Source organism: Copidosoma floridanum, unplaced genomic scaffold, assembly GCF_036245765.1.
Source record: "Copidosoma floridanum isolate Cflo_tuat_1 unplaced genomic scaffold, Cflo_Japanese_pri ptg000029l, whole genome shotgun sequence".
Lineage (NCBI taxonomy): Eukaryota > Metazoa > Arthropoda > Insecta > Hymenoptera > Encyrtidae > Copidosoma > Copidosoma floridanum.
The window spans coordinates 3,512,510-3,535,255 of NW_028321906.1; the positions used below are offsets into that span (position 1 = coordinate 3,512,510).

At 38.6% G+C, this 22,746-nt stretch overlaps 1 protein-coding gene across 2 annotated transcripts in view; it reads left to right on the plus strand.

Moving 5' to 3' along the window:
• ckn (CRK like proto-oncogene, adaptor protein) overlaps window positions 1-22,746 on the plus strand; it is a 205,130-nt gene that overhangs the window by 86,046 nt on the left and 96,338 nt on the right. The window contains exon 1 of one of the 2 annotated variants that reach the window (XM_023390842.2): window positions 7,157-7,185. The exons of the other annotated variant lie outside the window; for it this stretch is intronic. The gene's annotated coding sequence lies outside the window, so the exon portion shown is untranslated. Of the gene's footprint in view, window positions 1-7,156; window positions 7,186-22,746 lie in introns of those variants that run through there. 2 annotated transcript variants of the gene reach the window in all.

Sequence of the window (22,746 nt, forward strand, 5' to 3'; positions counted from 1 at the left end):
GTATTGTTATATTTTTGCGATTTTTAATTGAAAAAGTTTCACTCGAGATTGCTCCGCTTACTGCTAAGAGGGAACCATCCAGCTGACGGGGCTTTCAATTTAATTCCATTACTTCTTGAAATTACTATACTTGATGTAGACGCTTATTGAAAATCGATGGGCAAACTTTTTTTAGTGATTCACTGTACTCCCAAGAGTATGGAAATCCAACAAGAAGAAAACAATGCAAACATCTTTTCAACATTTATAGTTATAACTATAGTTAAGTGGACAATGAATGTAATTTAAACATACTTCGTTGATTATAAATTTCTGTGTTGATGGAATATTTTAAAACGAAGCAAAAAGTAACCTCTCGTAAGCAACCGCATCCTGTTACCGTCTTCATGTGCTAGCTGAAAATTTATGTACTTGCAGGATGGGGGGGGAACATGGTAAATATTAATTTTACTTTTCCTCCGTATACATACAAACGTCGCCATGTAATAAGCGCAACCGCAGCAGCTACAACACTACCTGCTAGTTATAAAATTTCCAGGCTATGCTTCGATGCTTCTCCTCATATTTATACGTCCAAAGAAAGGATGTTGCAGCCATGCAGCACACACCCGCAGATAGCAGTGCGACAGACACACGTGAAATTAGACGCACCACTCTCGGTTTTGTTTACCGCGAACTTGGTCGCAGACGCTTCCTTTTGCAAATGATAAGTACTTTGCACGATATCGGGTATAATTTCCAAATGTCGAGCACAGCCTGCGAGTATACAATACCCGAGCTGCGACAAAAGCTATGTTTACTGCACATACAGCTTCATACGTACATGCAGTATTTTACCTATACTCCTGTGTGTGCCTGTAAGTTCTATTTCGTTGGACTTTTTATTTTTATACATTTTTATTATTTTATTTGTTCTCAAAAGGTTTTTCATCATTGCTTATTCGAAATAACTTTCACTGGACGTTTGAAGTTTCAAACGTTGGAGCCCAACGAAAATCCAAAAAAAAAAATTTTTGTTTTTGTCGTAAATAACCCAATAAACCAACGGCAAGAGGCGTATAATACCGTAAGAAAAAAAAAAATCAACATCTTACCATTTTAAACATAATTATTAACAATCAGAGTAACCTACGTATAAAACGAACCGAAACGAACATTAGGCACTACACCTCTCAGTAATACATGGTGAAAAAAATTCAAAATAAATATTTCTACATACCTCTAGTTGCAAATAATGAATAAGGTACTTTATAGGCATCAGAAACATAACCTCAAAGGGTAATAAACTCCTGAAATTAAAAAAAATTCGAAAAAAAGACGTTTTAACGCTACCTACGTCCATTAGGGGCTGCGATAATTGTAAAACGTATAAATATGATCACAAGGTACTGAAACTAGTTGCCCTGATTTTTTTAACAATTAGGAAACCTATCCTCACCGTGCAAAATGTCAAGAAATTCAAGAAAGTAGACTTTTTTCTGCCATTTTCGGTCACAGTCAGCCATTAGGAACCCGTAAGGGGTCTGAATGATTCTTATTAATGTCTTTGTATCACAATTGTTACTAATAGTCATTTTTAGCGCTCGGAAACATAACCTCGTTGGGTTATGTGATCTCAAGTTAAAAAAAAATTCGAAAAAAAGACATTTTTACGCTACCAACGTCCATTATGGGCTGCGATAATTGTAAAACGTATAAATATTATTACAAGGTACTAAAACTAGTTGCCCTGATTTTTTTCAGAATTAGGAAACCTAACCTCACCGTGCAAAATGTCAAGAAATTCAAGAAAATAGCCTTTTTTCTGCCATTTTCGGTCACAGTCAGCCATTAGGAACCCGTAAGGGGTCTGAATGATTCTTATTACTGTCTTTGTATCACAATTGGTACTAATAGTCATTTTTAGCGCTCGGAAACATAACCTCGTTGGGTTATGTGATCTCAATGTAAAAAAAAATTCGAAAAAAAGACGTTTTTACGCTACCTACGTTCATTAGGGGCTACGATAATTGTAAAACGTATAAATATTATTACAAGGTACTAAAACTAGCTGCCCTGATTTTTTTCAGAATTAGGAAACCTATCTTCACCGTGCAAAATGTCAAGAAATTCAAGAAAGTAGACTTTTTTCTGCCATTTTCGGTCACAGTCAGCCATTAGGGGCCCGTAAAGGGTCTGAATGATTTTTATTACTCTCTTTGTATCACATTTGGTACTTATAGTCATTTTTAGCGCTCGGAAACATAACCTCGTTTGGTTATGTGATCTCAATGTTAAAAAAAATTCGAAAAAAAGACGTTTTTACGCTACCAACGTCCATTAGGGGCTGCGATAATTGTAAAACGTATAAATATTATTACAAGGTACTAAAACTAGTTGCCCTGATTTTTTTCAGAATTAGGAAACCTATCTTCACCGTGCAAAATGTCAAGAAATTCAAGAAAGTAGACTTTTTTCTGCCATTTTTGGTCACAGTCAGCCATTAGGGGCCCGTAAAGGGTCTGAATGATTCTTATTACTGTCTTTGTATCACAATTGTTACTAATAGTCATTTTTAGCGCTCGGAAACATAACCTCGTTGGGTTATGTGATCTCAATGTTAAAAAAAATTCGAAAAAAAGACGTTTTTACGCTACCTACGTTCATTAGGGGCTACGATAATTGTAAAACGTATAAATATTATTACAAGGTACTAAAACTAGCTGCCCTGATTTTTTTCAGAATTAGGAAACCTATCTTCACCGTGCAAAATGTCAAGAAATTCAAGAAAGTAGACTTTTTTCTGCCATTTTCGGTCACAGTCAGCCATTAGGGGCCCGTAAAGGGTCTGAATGATTTTTATTACTCTCTTTGTATCACATTTGGTACTTATAGTCATTTTTAGCGCTCGGAAACATAACCTCGTTTGGTTATGTGATCTCAATGTTAAAAAAAATTCGAAAAAAAGACATTTTTACGCTACCAACGTCCATTAGGGGCTGCGATAATTGTAAAACGTATAAATATCATTACAAGGTACTAAAACTAGTTGCCATTTTTGGTCACAGTCAGCCAATAGGGGCCCGTAAAAGATTTTAATGATTTTTATTACTGTCTTTGTATTACATTTGGTACTTATACTTATTTTTAGCGCTCGGAAACACAACGTCGGCAGAAAAAAACAAGTGGCAGAAAAAAGGCTGTTTTCTTGAATTTCTTGACATTTTGCATGGTGAGGTTAGGTTTCCTAATTCTGAAAAAAATCAGGGCAACTAGTTTTAGTACCTTGTAATGATATTTAAACGTTTCACAATTATCGCAGCCCCTAATGGACATAGGTAGCGTATAAACGTCTTTTTTTCGAATTTTTTCTAACATTGAGATCACATAACTAAACGAGGTTATGTTTCCGAGAGCTAAAAATGACTATAAGTACCAAATGTAATACGAAGACAGTAATAAAAATCATTCAGACCCTTTACGGGCCCCTAATGGCTGACTATGACTGAAAATGGCAGAAAAAAGGCTATTTTCTTGAATTTCTTGACATTTTGCACGGTGAGGTTAGGTTTCCTAATTTTACAAAAAATTAGGGCAACTAGTTTCAGTACCTTGTAATAATATTTATACGTTTTACAATTATCGCAGCCCCTAATAGACGTAGGTAGCGTAAAAACGTCTTTTTTTCGAATTTTCTCTAACATTGAGATCACATAACCAAACGAGGTTATGTTTCCGAGCGCTAAAAATGACTATTAGTACTAAATGTGATACAAAGACAGTAATAAAAATCATTCAGCCCCTTTACGGGCCCCTAATGGCTGACTATGACTGAAAATGGCAGAAAAAAGGCTATTCTCTTGAATTTCTTGACATTTTGCACGGTGAGGTTAGGTTTCCTAACTCTACAAAAAATCAGGGCAACTAGTTTTAGTACCTTGTAATAATATTTATACGTTTTACAATTATCGCAGCCCCTTATGGACGTTGATAGCGTAAAAACGTCTTTTTTTCGAATGTTTTCTAACATTGAGATCACATAACCAAACAGAGTTATGTTTCCGAGCGCTAAAAGTGACCATAAGTACCAAATGTGATACAAAGACAGTAATAAAAATCATTCAGACCCTTTACGGGCCTCTAATGGCTGACTGTAACCGAAAATGGCAGAAAAAAGTCTACTTTCTTGAATTTCTTGACATTTTGCACGGTAAGGTTAGGTTTCCTTATTGTGAAAAAAATCAGGGCAACTAGTTTTAGTACCTTGTAATAATATTTATACGTTTTACAATTATCGCAGCCCCTTATGGACGTTGATAGCGTAAAAACGTCTTTTTTTCGAATGTTTTCTAACATTGAGATCACATAACCAAACAGAGTTATGTTTCCGAGCGCTAAAAGTGACTATAAGTACCAAATGTGATACAAAGACAGTAATAAAAATCATTCAGACCCTTTACGGGCCTCTAATGGCTGACTGTAACCGAAAATGGCAGAAAAAAGTCTACTTTCTTGAATTTCTTGACATTTTGCACGGTAAGGTTAGGTTTCCTTATTGTGAAAAAAATCAGGGCAACTAGTTTCAGTACCTTGTGATGATATTTATACGTTTTACAATTATCGCAGCCCCTAATGGACGTAAGTAGCGTAAAAACTTCTTTTTTTCGAATTTTTTTTAACATTGAGATCACATAACCAAACGAGGTTATGTTTCCGAGCGCTAAAAATGACTACAAGTACTAAATGTGATACAAAGACAGTAATAAAAATCATTCAGACCCCTTACGGGCCCCTAATGGCTGACTGTGACCGAAAATGGCAGAAAAAAGTCTACTTTCTTGAATTTCTTGACATTTTGCACGGTGAGGATAGGTTTCCTAATTGTGAAAAAAATCAGGGCAGCTAGTTTTAGTACCTTGTAATAATATTTATACGTTTCACAATTATCGCAGCCCCTAATGGACGTAGGTAGCGTAAAAATGTCTGTTTTCCGACTTTTTTTAATTTCAGGCGTTTATTACCCTTTGAGGTTATGTTTCTGATGCCTACAAAGTACCTTATTTATTATTTACAACTAGAGGTATGTAGAAATATTTATTTTGAATTTTTTTCACCATGTATTACTGAGAGGTGTCGTGCCTAATGTTCGTTTTATACGTAGGTTACTCTGATTGTTAATAATTATGTTTAAAATGGTTAGTTGTTGATTTTTTTTTTTTTACGGTATTATACACCTCTTGCTGTTGGTTTATTGGGTTATTTACGACAAAAACAAAAATTTTTTTTTTTGGATATTTGGTGGTCTCCAACGATTGAAACTTCAAACACATACTGATACATTATACAAGTCCCAAATTCTTGCAAAGACCCTAAAACGATTCAAAGTTGGAAAAGGATTTCTGAGCATGTAAAAGACTTTAGTCCTCGAATGGCTTTCGACAACAATGTTCACGAATGTTTAGTAGCTGTCAGTCCCACTCTTGAGAGTTACTCGATTTCTCGATCGTACATTAACACAAAGTGCCTAATAATCAGTTTGCAAATCCTCATTGAACCACATCATTTTCCAAACAAACGGGAGATAACGTTTTCAAGTAAGATCCTGTATTACAATACACCTGCATCTCTAGTAGCTCGCAATAATTTCCATGGAGCCAAGCACGCAGACCAGCAACAATAAACCTTTCAAACGGTCTTGGCTATGCGGTATAAACAAACATCGCCAAAACATATCACTCTTTCTCCTCTTATTTTTCCTGTACGTGAGCACCACCAAGTTTTCTTGCGAACTAGACTTTATGTTAGCTCAAAGTAAAGGACGACAAAAACAAGGGGCATAATGCTCAATGGGCGATGAAAGAAAAAAAAAAATTGCTCCACAGACACGTAGGGCGAACGAACGCTATAAGGGGGATCTCATTATGCTAATAAGCACGCGCCCCCAAGCGGATAAATTGGACGAAGACGGCACGCGTGCTATTGGGGATCGAATGAGGGTCCCTCGGTACATATATACGGTTGCGCAATCGACATCCGAGGAGCGCTGAATACATGCTTCACGCTACCGGTGCAGAAACGGATACCTACATGACTGGAGTTTGTGCACCGTCGCGTGCCTCCCACTTACGCCTAGAAAATCACAGCTAGCCATCATCAGTTTTTTTTCCTCTCTCTCTTCATCGTGTGTTTTAAACACCGTTCCTTCAGGTGTGCGTGTATACGCGAGGGACCAGATAGGGAGAAGAGCACCACGTATGGACGAAGGAGCGAGAGAATCCGTGCCTTATTGAGGAACGAGAGAGAGGAGATGATGCATGCCAGAGACACGGAGAGAAGATTAAGCACGAGAAATTGGGTGTAGAGTTGCCAGGGTAGCCGAGTGTGTCGTCTCCTGCTGGCGTTACATATTGTCTAGTGCAGGCGAATGGCAAATTGAAGGTTTTATCGGACAAGTGGAAAGGGGTAGGGGGGACTCTCTCTTGTCTGCTCTAGATTTTTCAAATTGTTTCGTACGTGTCTTTATTGGTCCATTGTGTATCTCTCGGCGCAGCGGCAGAGTAGCTGGAGACGCAACTGCTACGGTAGTGGAGTTGACTTGCGTATATACTCGAGTACTTACTTGTTTTGTAGGTCGTATTTCAGCTGCTCTTTTTTTGCAGCGTACTTTGCGTCTTTGACACGTATTTTAGATTCATTGACATTCACGTTGCGATTTCCATCGATTGTTAAATGTATAAATTACTTCCATCTAGATTTTATTTTATTTTTATAAACGTGATTTATGGAGCTGAAATTATAGTAGCCAAATCGTAGAAGCATCAACATCAAGTGCCAAATTCTGCTTTGGGTATCCATTACATTAGACCAAGTATCACCCTAATTTGGTAAAATAAAAGGTTGTCATAGTGTTGAAGCTTATCCAAGTATAACTTTTTATGTAAATGATAAACTATGTAAAGAAGACGATATCTTTGCATATCAACTTGCACCCAAATTGTATAACTCTTGACGAAGTAATTATAATTTAGTGAACAAAGAAATTTCGGTGCCAATAATTACATTTTCGAGGCTATTCAAGCATTTATCAATATTTTTAATTATATTCGATTGTAGAATACATAAATTCATTAACCATTATCTTTTTTTGTTTCAGGTAAGAAAACATCTTCATCTTTATAGACACTGAGTGATCCACCTTGAATCGCGGTGAGTCGAAACAGCCGTCAAACCAAAAATATGAAGCTTTAAAAAAAATATACTTCAGTGGGTAACAGCTAGTCATCTGGGTCACCCGGACCCGTTCACCGCGTGTAAACCATACTTACAGAGTGAAACCCATCAATCGTGCCCCCCCCCCCTCTTTTCTTAACTCATCGAGATAAAAAAACGAAACGTGCAGCCCACCGATTTCCAAGTGAAAAAATAAACTGCACCGACTACTGTTAACGTCACTGCATGCTCCCGTACACGAGAGAGCATCTCAGATGCTGCCCAAATATTCTCGGCTCGAGCCAAGTATGCCACACACAAAGATAGAACGAAACAAGTACTTACGTACTTGCCCATATAGCGGAAGGGGGTTCCCCTTTGCAGCAACCAGATGCTGACACCATGAATCACGGTATCGTGTATACAAGACCAAGCCCCTTTCCTTCCTCTCGTCTCCTTTTGATTCAATCCTCGTTTCCTCGCGTTGGCGGTGACTCTCATTTTCTTCCCGATCGACGAAAGGAAACTCTGACTTGGTGGTGGGTGATGCGAGCTCTGTGCGGGAAAACAAGCGCGTCCCAACGAGATTGAAGCAAAGATACTACTCCCGTTATGTCTGGTATTTTCATTGTCCTTTACGTAAATGTATATTTATATGCTCGCGTGGGTTGCAAAGTGATGGATGGAAATAGAGGTATTGATGTTTGATCAAAGTGTGTCTCTCTCTTCCTCTACCCCCCCCCCCCTCGGACAATGGCTTAAACGATGGCCCGGAAGTGACACCCGACGCGTGCATTACGTAGCGTATGCACGAGTGCCCTCACGCGGTACTGCAGTAATGCCGATAGCTTTGATTTCAGCTGTGTTGAACAGAAGCCTTTTAGGATTCTCGGTAAAGAGATAATTACTCTTCGCAAAGGGAAGGAGATTATTCTCGGGTATAGGTAGTTGGATAATATTTCAATTCCCGTGACACTTGGTTTTGCGGAAATTCTCATTAAAAAACGCGTACAGGAGCCATGGTGACATAATGATTTTGTCTTGCTTCTGCTGCTGTTCGACTCATTAAATACTCATATCGTACGTATACCTATAGAATATATAGGTACATGGAAAGTTAAGGGGAGAGGAGTGCGCAGGAACCCATACCAGCATCGCCCCTTTCGTTTAATGAGTTACAATTTGTGAATTTATAATTACGTTTTCCAACCGGCTGCTGCAGAGAAGAAGGGGTGTAGATAGTATGAGCTACAATATATTCGCAGTTTGAGTGTCTAACAATGGGGCTCATAAATATTCATAGCTAGCCTGATGAATGGCCAACTTCCTTTGCTCTCTTTCTTCCTCTCGTGAGATTAATTCCTGCTCTGTCGTCGCGCTGCACTCTCGTCCTTCTTAATCCGATCCTTCGACTAATACCCCCACCCACCCTCCGAATAATGGTACACAGCGGGGGCCTGTATAGCTCACACGAGATGAATAATTTGAAAAGTTGGGATTCAAAGAGCTGATGACGCGCAGTTGGGAATCGTAGACGACAATAACGCCACGAAAATCCCGACCCACTATTTCGCTCATTGTGACGTCGTTCATTAACGCTTACTTTGAATTACAGCCACATTTTATTCTCCCAGTGTCAGGTAAAATCATCCGATCGATCGAGTTTCATCGATTTCATCGAAGCACTCCTACTTCACAGAATACCATTTATCCAACCGTTTGGCAGGTCAGTGTTTTCACGCCCACTTATATGAGCGCTCTAGTGGGCACTGAAACCGGCACGCGCGTATAGAGGACGGGACGAGAGTTTAGCCGTACCTGTTTCGAGGTATACAGGTAACTCTGCTCACTCGCTTGAAAACTCTCTCGACAAAGTACAATCCATCACACCCACACGCACGCCGAGGGAGGGTAGGGTGGATGATGAGCGTGTGGTCTCGCTCGCAAAGTTCATCAAGTTCCTCGTCGATATCTCCTCCTTCCTTCCCCTCCTCCTTGGCAGAGCCACATCGTGTATATATACTTGGACGTCGGCGGGTCTCCGCCTCGCCAGACTCAGTGTGGAAAAGGGCCGTGGTGCTGCTCCGCCTCGCGAGTCTGCAGAGGGAAAGATAAAGGACTGCGACGACGTGTCCCTCATCTCTTTCTCCCTCTCTGTATATAACTACCTGCAAGTGCCGTAGGGCCGTACAGTCTCGTGCTCCTGGATGATTACACGTGCCACACAAACTTTGCCTTCGGAGACGCGCGTAACGGCACGTCTGTTTCGTTTCCGAGTTCCTCTTTCACCTTCTCCTACCGTCTGCCCTCTTATTTCACTTCTCTCGCTGTCTCTTGTATTTTTTCTTGATTCGTCTTTCGAAATACACAACAGAGCGAATTTTTTTGTTGGAACGGACAGAGAATTTCGCGAGACATTTTTCCTCCATTGAATAAGAAGAAATAGTATGGTGATAAAAATAATCTGACGTCGGCAAAAATTCGATTGCAGCTGCCGAAGAGTGGACAGAGTCTGCATTGTGCTCGCATGGACGTACTGTATTGGGGACACTGCGGCAAAGTTTCATGCCAAAAACGATGTTTTTCCGCTCCAATTAGTCTCAAAATGATTATCATTCGTCGTGACTATCTCCAACAGTTTTTTTCGACCATTTGAATGCTAAGGATTTGTTCTACATTGACTGAGGAAGTCTTAAACTTTGTACTAAAAAAGTTCTTCAGCAGTGTATCCATAATTTGGATTTAACCATGCCTGTAACATCGAGAACATTTTTTCTGTCCAAGCAAACGCATAGCCACTCATTATTCGTTGTCACCACTGCCAGGTGTGCTGCCATTGCTACGTCCACCAATTTCAACTGCATCGAGTCATCATAACTCCTTTCCCTTTCTATGCTTCTGTACACGTCTACCTCAATATGCAGTCTTTGTTTCTGGCTCAAAATGATGTGTTCTTTCAGGTACGACTGTCATCTCTCTAGCTCCCCAAATGCTTTCATCATCGGACTGTTTTTGTACCTCTTACCTCAGAAAAAAAATAAAAGGGGTTCCATCAGTAGGTATTTCTAGGCCACTGTCAACAATGTCGAACCTTAATCTTATTCTCTGCACCGATTTGGCCACCTTGTAAATCCAAAATCCATCAGTAAGTGTCTTCAGTTACAGCAGTTGGTACAGATATCGTCACCTTCTAGTATCAGAACTCTTACTTTATTCAATGCCCAGCTGCCACTAACGTCACCATCTTCACCAAACGATTTGGATTATTAGTATTTATATGAGCTGTGTTATTGGACATTTCTAAATGATGATAATTTGGTGTATGTGTGCATATAAATTATGTTGTTTTGTAATGATTTTTATTGGTATTCTTCATTTTCGATTTCACACACAGGTTTACAAAGGTTTATTCTAACATAATCTCGTTTCTGGGGGTAAGACTACTCGTTTGAAAGTACCATTTTGAAGCACCATTTAAGACACTAAGTAACTCCTAATGTCGAATCAGTTCGCTAGGTGTAGTTTGGTTCACTTCTTGACCGTTGCTCTCCTCCCTGCACTAGGCGAAACGTAAGATCCTGGATTCTACCAAAGCTCTCTCTTTGTTCGCTTTTGCAGAGCCTTTTTCAGAACAGAACTACTTACACTTCCACTGATTGAACATGCCCTTTAGATGGTGTGCAGCCAATTCCATCAAGTAGTTTCATTCAAGTAAAGGCATTCGCAGCATCTTTCCACTATTACGCGTCCCTTCCATTGACAAGGTTTTACAGCTCTTGAAGAAAAAAAGGGGATGAAAAGACTTGGCTACACCGGTCGAAGACCACTTGGCAATTTTTATCTCGGTTCTTATTGTCAAGTGATTCAAACATGAGCCTGATATAACAACATTTGCGTGTTTTCCTTGACACATAAAATGAATGTGAACTACTGTTGTATAGCTCCACCAACTAAAAAAACCACATGGAAACTTTGATTTTTTCTTTTTATATGAAATAACTATTCCGTCCAATTGTCAGGACAAACACTTTTTTCAGCAAGGAATTGCTTGGCAAACCGGTAATTAAACTTTTGACAGATCACCGGTGCAAAACAAAATGTTCCATCCCACGTTCGCGTACAGAAAAAAAAAAAAAAAAAATATACGACGTTGACATCAACGCAGAAATACGGGGGAGTAGAAGCACAACGCGTCACTCAACAGCAGTAACGATCCAACCCCTCTGACCTCAGATTTCCCAGCAGTTGATTAAAAACGTAGCTAACCAACAACCCGGTGTGCCGAGCGTCCGCATTTATCTCTGTTTTCTGTTGGCAGAAGAAAAAAAAAAAAAAAAAAGTAGAGTGTAATACACGTGCACGTAAGCTATAAAGAACACAAAGCATAAAGGCGTACGCGAGGGAGTAACGAACTAGATAGTAGACGCAGATTTAAAAAAATCTCCATTCCTGCATTATAAATAAACCCAGACTAATACAGCCTCCGTTATCGTAACTCGCTTCATCCGGACTCTCCCTCACGGACACACGCGTATTCTCTTGGACGCATCCCTTTATTCGCGTGCCAAGTTGACTATCGATCGAGAGGGAAAGAGAGAGAGACAGAGATCCAATGGCCATTGTATCGTTTGCGCCTAGGCGAGTCGCGCTCCCAGTGCTATCTCTCCTCCGCCGAGAGTAAAGAGGGAAGGAGAGACGGATAGGGAGAGAAAGAGAGTGAGCCGTGCAGCCATTAAATTTTAAGCCTAGCCTTTTAGCTCTTTTCTCTCTTTCTCCTTTTCTATACAAACCACATACAAGCATACATGCAATACACAAGTACAGACAGACGGGGACAGCCTTTCTCTTCTTCCTCCTCGTCCTCTTTTCCTATACGTGTAGGTAAGTATATTCGTTCCCTAACGTGCAGTGGCGTGGTCCCTTCGACGAGCACAATTACATGCGACTCCACGGCTCATAGGACATGTATATACACCCTACGAGTGAGCTTAAAATATTACGGGTTGACAAGGCGTTGAAAAATTCGCCCCGACTTTAATTCCGTTGCAGTAGCGTCAACGTTGATTTTTTTTAGTCTGCAAAGACTAACTGAACAATGAGGAAGTCGGTTTGGGCCAGCCGAGAGAGGGATGGTGCTATGTAGCTAAGAGCGATTGTCGACTCTTGCGAGCATGCTTTTTTTTACGAGTTTTTTTAGATCACATTTTTACTTTGCTTCCTTCTCTTCCATTCTCGCGCATTTTTTTTGTCGTTGCCGGGATTTTTTTTTAGCTTAATCGTGGAAGAGATCAGGAAGTTTTGTCTTCACCAGCGATATAGACATTCGAGTGGTCCAGGGTACATTAGTCTGATACTGCATTTTGGTTTATCAGTCAATACGGACATGTAAAGTCATGTAAAAATATCAAATTCAAACTTAAAATACATAAAATTTGTCATCGATTATGCGATGCATGAGTGCAAAGTCTTCGAAATCATGCGTCCATTTCTTTTACTTAACGTACAACTTAAGATGGAATTCCTTTGCTTAATCATTTTTAAACTTCCGTTTAATATCACGCAAAAAAATTTTCAAGAGATTTCTACCAACATTTGAGATGAAATACACAACTATAAACGTAGCCATCGACCAAAGAAACTGAAAGTGCCGAGGTACATACATACATTAACTGCAAGTCAACATTCAAACGCACGGGTTACAACAATACTTTATCGTGTAATTATTGGTGTAAGCTGTGGAATAATAAGCCTCGTAAAGCACGAAATTGCGCTCGTGTGGGGTCAGAAATACCCACCTTTGTATTTTACGTATGGCTCGCTGTCATAAAACAGACAGTATGCCATAATACGTGCGTAGGTATACCCTCGTCCGACATGCCGTGTGGTATATACTGCAGGTTTAAGTGCACATTGTCAGACGACCGAGGCAAGATTATTGTCTTTGTTATTGTTCCCATCTCGAAGCTGACCTCTAATGAGGAGGACCCGTACAAGAGATCCCGAGAGTCGAATAAAAGAAGCAGGTGCTGGGAGCCTAATTTTATTACTGTACATTTGCGCACAGTTATTTTGTCATCATTCAGTTGTTTATGAAATATTTTTATGACAAGTGTCACACACTGTGGTTTTACTGTTCACTGCAGACTAATTTATTTTATGCTTACTGTAATACGTACACAAAGATCGAATGGGAAACTCGTTTGAGAACCGATTTATCAAAATTCATAGAAAGCAACATGAATTTACAGCTGGAGGGATTAGGGAATACACCGGCTCACCTGATGAAATGGTATCACTTTTGTCAAAGTATTTGGTTCTAACTGTATTTGTATCCACTATTTTATTTTCTCTGTCCGAACATGTCGTCAGTATTGTACTTGGTAGGGTATCCATAAGTAGATTCAAACGAACTAAACTTTTAGAATTTTTGAATTTAAAAAATATAATACCGTATTACGACGGTGCTATGACCATGGATGGCTGACTGTCGAAAAATGTTTCGCTATTAGGGCTTGTTTGCGTAGTAGTTTGTAGGTGAGATGTTCGAGAAAAAAAGTGAATTCTGCGACGTTGCCGAGTATATCTACGTTATATGTACATTCAATTGCATTTATTTGACAATTAATTTTATTAAAAATTTGTGGTGGGAGTTAAAAAATAAACAAAATTCTTAAAGCGCTTATTAATTGTTGGTTTTTTTACGTACAAATAGTACATTTCATCATTAATGCTTGTAGTTTCGATGTGGTCGTATGTATATTTCTACCGACTCAGATATCACATATCAGTGACGAAGTAGCGTTGTACAAATGACACCAGCTTAAAATAGAAAAGGCTCAGAGCTACTGGTTTACAGCGGTTTAGCAGTCAGTAGTTATACCGTTTTGGATGAATGTGTACACAAATTTTGATCTTAAACTAAACTCGTGAAGTAGTTGTAACTATTGTACCACTTCAGAATCAAATCATATCAAATCAAGATGTTTAAGGGAAAATGTAAGTATCAGGATTTGTTAACTTCTTTAAGGCAAATATTAAGTTAGTTATCTGGGACTTTATTGGTATTATAAAACTTCGATAGGCGAAGATAACTTATTTTCCTTTGCGTTGGCACGAGATAATAATTGTTTTTAAAATAAAAAAATCATACTTGTTATTTTTTTTGTATCTTGGTAATAATTTCATAGGATTTTCTACTCTTTGTGATTATACTAATCATGAGTGACATAAACTTATTTTTGAAAGTTATTATACGTAGGAAATTTATTCAAACTTATCAATTATTATAAATATGATTTTACAACACACTACATTTAGTATCAAACATATCGATACCTGCAGATAAATTCAACTTATTTGTGATGCCTCAAAGAACATAACTTTTTTTTGTTTCTTGTATTGAAAATGTGTATTTTGTTTACTTACACTACTTGACTTTATTAATAATATGTATTATTCAATTCTTTAAAATCTCTATAAAAGTTTCCTTACTTCTTCTTTACTTTTATTAATATGCTGATTTTTATCGACAGCATGACTGTGATTTCCTTTCTTTTATCGAACAGTTTACAGCCCTTGTTTACCTACTCTTGAACTATTTCTTGGCTACACTTAATTTTTTATAATACTACTTCCGTTTGACATCGTCTGTTGTTGTTTTTCTTTTCGTTGCTATTTTTTTTGTCTCTTTGTGGTTATGTCTTTCTACCCCAGTACTGTTATTATCTATAAAAACTTTTCTTTAGAGTATCTTCTTGCTTTTCACACCGCTAATGTTTGGTTTTTTTTCTCTTACTTTTGCTTTTACATCCACTTTTTAAATTTTCTTTTAGCTATAGCCATCCCACTTTACTTTTGCATGTTCCACTGAAATTTTACCTTTAGCCATCGTTTAAATTTTTATTTTTTTTCTTTTTACTTTTTCTTCAAGCCTATAGGTACCTGACTTCTACTTGAACTTTTTAAAATTTATTTTTAAGCTTTGCTTCACTGCATTCAAGTTACTTACTCAAAAAAATTTAAGTACACTTCTCAACTCATCCGTCTGTCTCGTGATTCCTCCTTCTATTTTTATCATCATAATTCCTATCTTTTGTTTAAATTATTGTTATTTATTAATGAGCTATCTTTTTGGAGTTTTTTTTCATCATTATTTAATTTTAATATGTTCAACAAGGATAGTCGTAGGAAGCAACTATAGTATGATTGACGTGGCTCTTACTTTTTCTCTCGTGGTGGCTTTCTAACCTCAATTTTTCCCTTTATTCTTCTGTTTTTTTTTTTTTTGTTTTCTTCTTTAAGTATGTGATGACACCCATGGCTCATTTACCTTATCATTCTTTTGTCTGCACTTTTCGTTATTCTTGAATCGTTATCTTGTGTCTAATGCTTCTACTAGTTCGTATTTGAAAAATTACTCTTGCCTAAAATTTTAATTCCCGATACTCAGATATGCAGTGTTGTTAAACACCCATTGCTCATTTCTTTCCCATGTAGTTGTTGTTGCAATCAATTTTAAATTATTGATAGGCAGTAAATTTCTCACCAGTATGAATTCAACCACGTAAATGATTCCTTGCTATACATTTGTATAAAAAAAGCGTACAATTAAACGTTTAAGATAAAAATCTGACAAATTCAAAAATTGATGGCATAGTTTAATGCTAAAGTTATGAAATTGAAAGTCATTAGATATAACAATAATACCGCAATCGCCGCCAGCGCAATACATGTGTAAGACGTGACAACGTTGCGTAGTTGGAGGGGGTGGGCACTACTGTCGACGTACTGGTGATGTGTATTATACCTTAATCTTACCAGTAAGAAAGCAGACGACGTCGATGTACTGCTTTTTTTCGTGGCATTTTACGATCGTTAACAAAACAAAGCAGTCGGCACAACGTCGGAAAATGTAATAAAATATCTGAGATATTTTTGTATTACACACTCTTGGAAATCCAATAGTCCAGGAATTTGAAATTGCTAGATTTGCAGAAACCCTGTCGTTTTACATCTGTGCACTATGAATTGAGATGGGCTTTGAATTTTTGCAGAAAACCATGAGTTAATACCTATGAATAAATAAATAAATGTTTTATGATAATTAGGGGGCCTTCGAAAACAATATTAATTATATTCTATAGTGTTATGATAATCGTTGTATTGTATTTTTTTTTTTTATTTAGGTTCGGTTTGTACCAAAGTGAAGTCGATGGTGAAAGCAACTGACAACATTCAGCTGGAATTGAACCAACTTATCAAAAAAGAGCTACAAGAAAAAAAAAATAAAAAAAATCTTTGTAAATCATGTTCTTCATCATTGAAGTAGACTGTTTATCCGAAAAAATCTTACTTTGAAACTATGAATAAATTATAATTTTTTAATACCAATTAAAATAATTTTTTTTTAAAACCATTTTTCTCAAAATTATTTAGAATAATACAGTATAACATGCTTGCACAGCCGAGATACTTTGATTCTCATCCTCCAATAAATCTAGTTGACTTACGAATCCGCTCCGTAGGAGAGGTCACTTTCTTAATACTCAAGAACAAGAATAGAAATAGCTTGGATGTGCTGAAAAGGAGTACGTGGCTCACAGGAAACTAGTTTGAAGAAAACTTTGAAAGGTGGTTGCTAACGAGTTTATAATGCCTGACAATTAACACACAACTATCTCCGAAACAACCTTACGTGCCTTCCTACGCTCATCGAGAACTCATCGGTAGCTCACCGATCGGATATCGATAGTTCACCAGTGGGATACCGATGGTGCATAAATCACATACCAAACTGGATATCTATCGGATTCAGGGAACATTGGTATTCGTGTCGAAATTCACTAAATATGTTGGAATAAGTATTAGTAATCAATAAATCGAAAAGGCACAAGAAGATACCCGAATAAATTCGTTATGAGATTTACATAAACGAATGAATTTGGACGTATAGACCAATGATCCCTATAACTGAACTGAAAAATTGTAATATGACGTAGAAAATACTCTATAGTATTTACTCGAGTCAATTGGTTTTTTGAGCCCCAAGATAAAGCATGTCCAAAAAAGCGAGCAAAAAAGTACAGTCATAAACAAATTACCCGACCGATTTTGCTGAAAGCATAGTAACAAGTCTTTATTTTCGCGAGTCCCACTTTAACTTGACACTCGGATCATATCCTTCTCGGCTTTAGTATTAGCTCGGGATTAGCATGTCGGCTACTCGTTAGTTGTCTAAAAAAAAAAAAAAAAAACATTAGACCGTCGACATCTGGAATACCCATCATACACAACCGTCGAGGAGAAGACCCGTCGCAAAGGATAAGTTTTCGGAGGTTGCGCTCCCCCAGTTCCCAAATGAATCTTTAAAATGCCCTTGAAAGTTTTAAGTGACCAAGATTCGACTATCCCTCTGTAAACGCCGCGACGGCTGGTTAAACTTTAATTGGCACTGAAGCCCCTCGTTGAAGGAACCCCAAATTTCGCCAATTATTTAGAGAAAAGTGCGCCATACACCGCTTGGCTTATTGAATAAACGGAAAAGTCTCCGCTGATTTTTCACCATCAATTTTTTTCCCTTTTTTTGTTTAAATCGACAAAACAACACCCCTGGGGTTGCTTTTATTTCCCTACGAGCTCAGCCACGGAGGGAAATTCAGTTTGAAAGTCAAATCCTCTTACACCCTTGCCGGTTAATTTGTATTTTCAGCCGAAAAATAATATTCCGGCCCAAGCAGCTGTATCGGCACGTAAATTTCTAATAAATCCAGAACGAAGCCAGCCGAAAGTTTAAGCCGCAACGAAAACCCCTCGCGAGCCGGAACTTTCGCGAGTCAATTATATTTTATTCATCGGTCCAGAGCAGCATCCGAACCGATCCTAACACGTCGTAAAAAATTTACGATCCCGCGTACATGTATTATTCACGACGAGGCTTGATAATTTACGAAGTGACGAAGTGCAAAAACGAGAAAAAAAAAAAAGAGGATCGTAAAATCACCGCCCGGTTCGAGAAGCGCAGAAAGAACATATCATGGAGATACCCCAACGCGCGTAACAAGAATCAAAAAGAGCTTCGATAAATACGCGATGAACAAAAAGTTGAAGGACTTATCAATTAAGTAGTACAAGTACAAAAGTACGCCCAGGAACATAAACGATGGAATAGCAGCCAGAGTGGGTTGGTGTGCACACATCCACGCGAGTGAGCACAGCGTGGCGATCGATCCTAATTGCAAGCTCGCGAAGGAGAGGAGGAGGAGAGCGTCGCACGTGCTCAGGGCGTTGACGTCGGCGGCGGCGGCGACGTTGCGTGAAAAGCATCAGAGCCGAATGGAAGAGCGAGGCGGACGCGCTTGTGCGTATATACATAGAGCACTTACTGGTGTGTGGTCTATATAATATATGTGTACGGTGGGTATGTACGTACGCGTGTGCGCGCAGTCGTCTGCCGCGAGATTATGCAAATCTTGGCGCGTGCGGGAGACGTCGTGGCATCTTGCGTCGATTTATATTAAGAATGTATACGCGTGCGAGTGTGCGCTGGGTGACGCTGGTAGCCTCGCTGGTGGCTGTAAAAAGTTCTGGTTTTTCGGGACGATTTTTTAGTTCGGCCTTTTACTGAAAATTGCAAGCTCTGTTAGGTAACTTTGGCCTTTTTCTCCGTGTGTTTTGATGTGCCAAATTGAAATTTTACAGGTGCCAGGCTAAAATATAATGTTAAGCTTTTTTGCTACAAGCTAATTATGTGAACAAAGTACAAGATTTTATGGTTTAGGTTTGAAAACGTATACTTGGACATACTTTGAGTGAAAAAAGATATCTTGTGATTTATACGTAAAAAATTCACAATATTTGAAGAAAGCCATTTCTTACCGATTAACATGGCCAATGACAAAATAATACAATTTTATTTTATTTTTAAACTTTGACTGTCATCGACTTCTTCGTACAGTGATTCGTTGAGACCGATCTTGAGAGCTTAAATTTGAAAATGTGATTTAATAATCAAAAATTAAAATTCTTGAACGAAATAAAAATTAAATCTATATTTTATAATAGAAAACTATTCAACTGTTCCAGCAAAATTGGGATGTTAAATAATTGTTATTAACTGTGGAGAGGTTGGCGCGTGAAACGCGCAGGGGTGTAGCCCCCAAAATATAATGAAAGCCACAGTCGAGATTTTAATTATTATGAAAGGATCCTTAGCTGCCAAGCTATTTCTGATTTTTGTTAAATTTATTTTTGAAGTCCTCAACGACAAATTTTACGAGCATTATAGGTTTTTACTAACTTTGGGGTTGGAAAAATTGTGAAATTAACGTTTTCACTAAAAAAAAATCTGATTAACTTGATAAAAACATTTTAATTACGATCCCAGTATTTTATATTGAGGTGCCAGTTAATTATTATATTTTAGTTAGCAATTAACGCCAACTCGTATAATTGAATGTCATGGCTATTTTTTGTTGACTTTCAATTTTTTTTTTTTAGCACAGTTTTAAACACAATTTTCGTTAGGTATTAATATTATTATATTCTAAATAAAAACCAAATTCATTTCCCGTGAAGACAAATTACCAAACTTGGTGATGAACAAAAAGTATGTTGTAACCTTTCCCAATGATGATAAAAGTTCTTGCGTCACAAATAAAGCTCGGCATACAAAGCACAACATTCTCAGTTAATAACACAACTCCCGGAGCATTTTCGTACAGTTCCGAATCGTGTTTTCGGGAAAAAAAGTTTTCCCTCTCGCGCCCGCCTGTAATTTTAACGCTATCCTCTTGGGTTTAACAACTTGAACTTTTTCTCTATCTCCCTCTCCTCTTTCTCTTTTACCCTCCGCTGCGAAGATTCCAAATCTACAAGTTGGAGGGATTCTCGCCCTCTCTTTTTCCTCGGCTCCCATGAGTCGAATTCAACAGCTTCAACGATACCAACTTTCCGGAAATTTCGGAATTTCATTCTCGGCCCTCTACATGTCTCGCCGCCTATTTTATTCAACAATTTTTTTCGCACCTCAAATCCCACCATGAATACTTATAGCATCTCAATTGCTTCTCGTAGTTAGTAAAATCTGTCACTGCAGCGAAAACAATCAAACGAAACTCCATACTGTAAAAAAAAGAAAAGTCGAAGCGAGGAACCCCCCCCCCTCCCTCATTGTTTACAACTTTCGCGTCTCAACGAGAGGAGATAATCATTTCCGCGCTCGTGCGTACAACACCTATTTTCCCGGCCGTGCCCACCGTGACCTAAAAACCGCAGAGCCACAGTAGAAAAGCCATAACCGCGTAAAAGGAGAACCATCAGCTGCACGCTTGTATTTTTTCCCCCTCCCCGCGGCGAAATCTTCATCGCTCTATCTCCCGCGCGCATCCAGATCCCTATCTCTCGTTCTGTACATATACGTGCGTGTACGATGTTGCGGCCGAGGAGGAAGCGAGAGAAAATCCAATCTGCCGTGGCGTGAAAAAAAAAAGCCATCGTCGCCTCGGGGACGTAAAATCATCCGTAATAGGCTCGGCGTTTTGCTGCAGCGCGATATGTTTATGACCTGCACCTCTGCGATCTCTAGAACGCTGTGTGTATAGGCATGTATATATGCGCGTGAGGGCCTCCTCGGAACATAAATATCGGAGCTCGCGAGCGCCGTGATTATTTCCGCCTGGGATCGATTATCCTTCGCTGCACACAGTAGAGTCGCTTGTTTTCGCAGCTGTTTGACCATTTTGCGGTGCGAAATAGCGTCGTATCGAATAAGAAACAAAAATTTCCCGGGTTTCAACACCTCTCGTGCAATGTTAACATACGATACAAAGTAAAATTCCCACTTTGATGTCAATAAGTACATTTTTTCTGTTGCATATGAAATTCTCGCATCGCCGTTACGGAATTTTTACTAGAAAACGAATAATTCCGTATATGTATATCAGAGCAGCTCACCATGAGTAAGATTACTTTACATCAGAGTACCGATATCCACCTATAGCCGTATAGATATGAGTGACGATCCAACTTGTCTCGCAGACGACTTTTGTAACTATAGTCTCAGTCTCGGGGCTGGAGGGCTTCAAGATTGAGCTGAGGTACTTGTATGATAATTGACAAATAGTTGAAAATTTTAAGGAATCTAATGTAAATTTTGGAGAATATACACTTACAAAATTTGAGGTAGTTCTTTAATGTATGAACATTTTCGTTAAAAAATGACGCAAGTATCGAAAATTATCAATGATGTCCGAGAACTAGTTATGCTTCCGAGACGAGCGCACGTATTCTGGCTTACACACCACAACCAAGTAAATGCAACAGCTAGTCAATATTGGTACAGTCACATGTTGTCATTGTGACGTTCTTATGTGGGACGTAACGGCTCTCACCTCTATTGTATAGCCAGCTGATTGTAACACACACTAACCGATTGTTTTCCAGATCAAAATATTTTATGACATACCAAGAGGTATGTTTTTTTTTGTGCTAAGGACACATCTGTGTTAAATGATGTACTTGTGGTGGTGCAAAAAAATCAAATGAAAAATCACACCAACACGGCTCCCTCTCCTCCCTTGCCCACTCGAGGGTTAAACCGCGTGAAACAAAATCACTCTCCAGCCTCGACCAGAAAAAAAGGGTAAGAACAAGCAGTCCAATAAATAACGCGACAATCTCCGTGGCTCATTTGAAATTCCATCGTGATGCCGCAAACCAGCGCCTCGCACCTCACTGCCCGTGTATACATACGCATCATCTCGTACTCCCACCGTCACGGTTGGACGACAGACGGAGCATTTTCTCGCGTATCTCGCCTTTTCAGGATCAAACGAAACTCTCTCGCGTCGCATTTCTCGCATTTCACCCGTACATTTGTTTCCCTAAGGAAGAACCCTGCCCGAGAGAGGGACGCCGCGCGACGACAACGGGGATTGCGCGAAAAGGCGTGAGAATGAGAGCCATAAAAGCCACCGCGACTGGCCCTCCTGTTACGTCTCCTCGAATAATTCATAATATACATGCAGGTAAGCTTCCTCTCCCGTCCTGTTCGTGACGCGGCTGAGTTGTTTGTCCCACTGCTACTGATCTCTGAATTTTTATACCTAACCGTAAACCATTATGCAATTTTGAGATTCTCGGGTGCGTTTAAGTCGTGGAATATGTCCCTATTCATGGAATATGAAAATTCATGTATTTATTATGCAACTTTATGTAAAAATTGTCGTAGTTGTATGTTTTATTTATCATTATGATAAATGACCAATTTTAAAGATAATTCCATCAATAGGGACAAAGCCAATTATAACTTATCTTTTGAACTACACATATTATGGTACCAAACTTCAACGAGTAATTTGTATAATTCTAGTGTACCAATAATCGTTATAATTAGTCTTGTTAAGTACAAGAGTGTTGTGCAAGTGAAAACATTTTAATTGTCTTAAAATATTATACTAAATTTGCGTTTTTGAAAAAGTTTCACAAATAGGGACATAATTATGAAACAATACGTACTTACAACGTTTCAAAATTATGTACATTTTTGGTCTCATAATCATT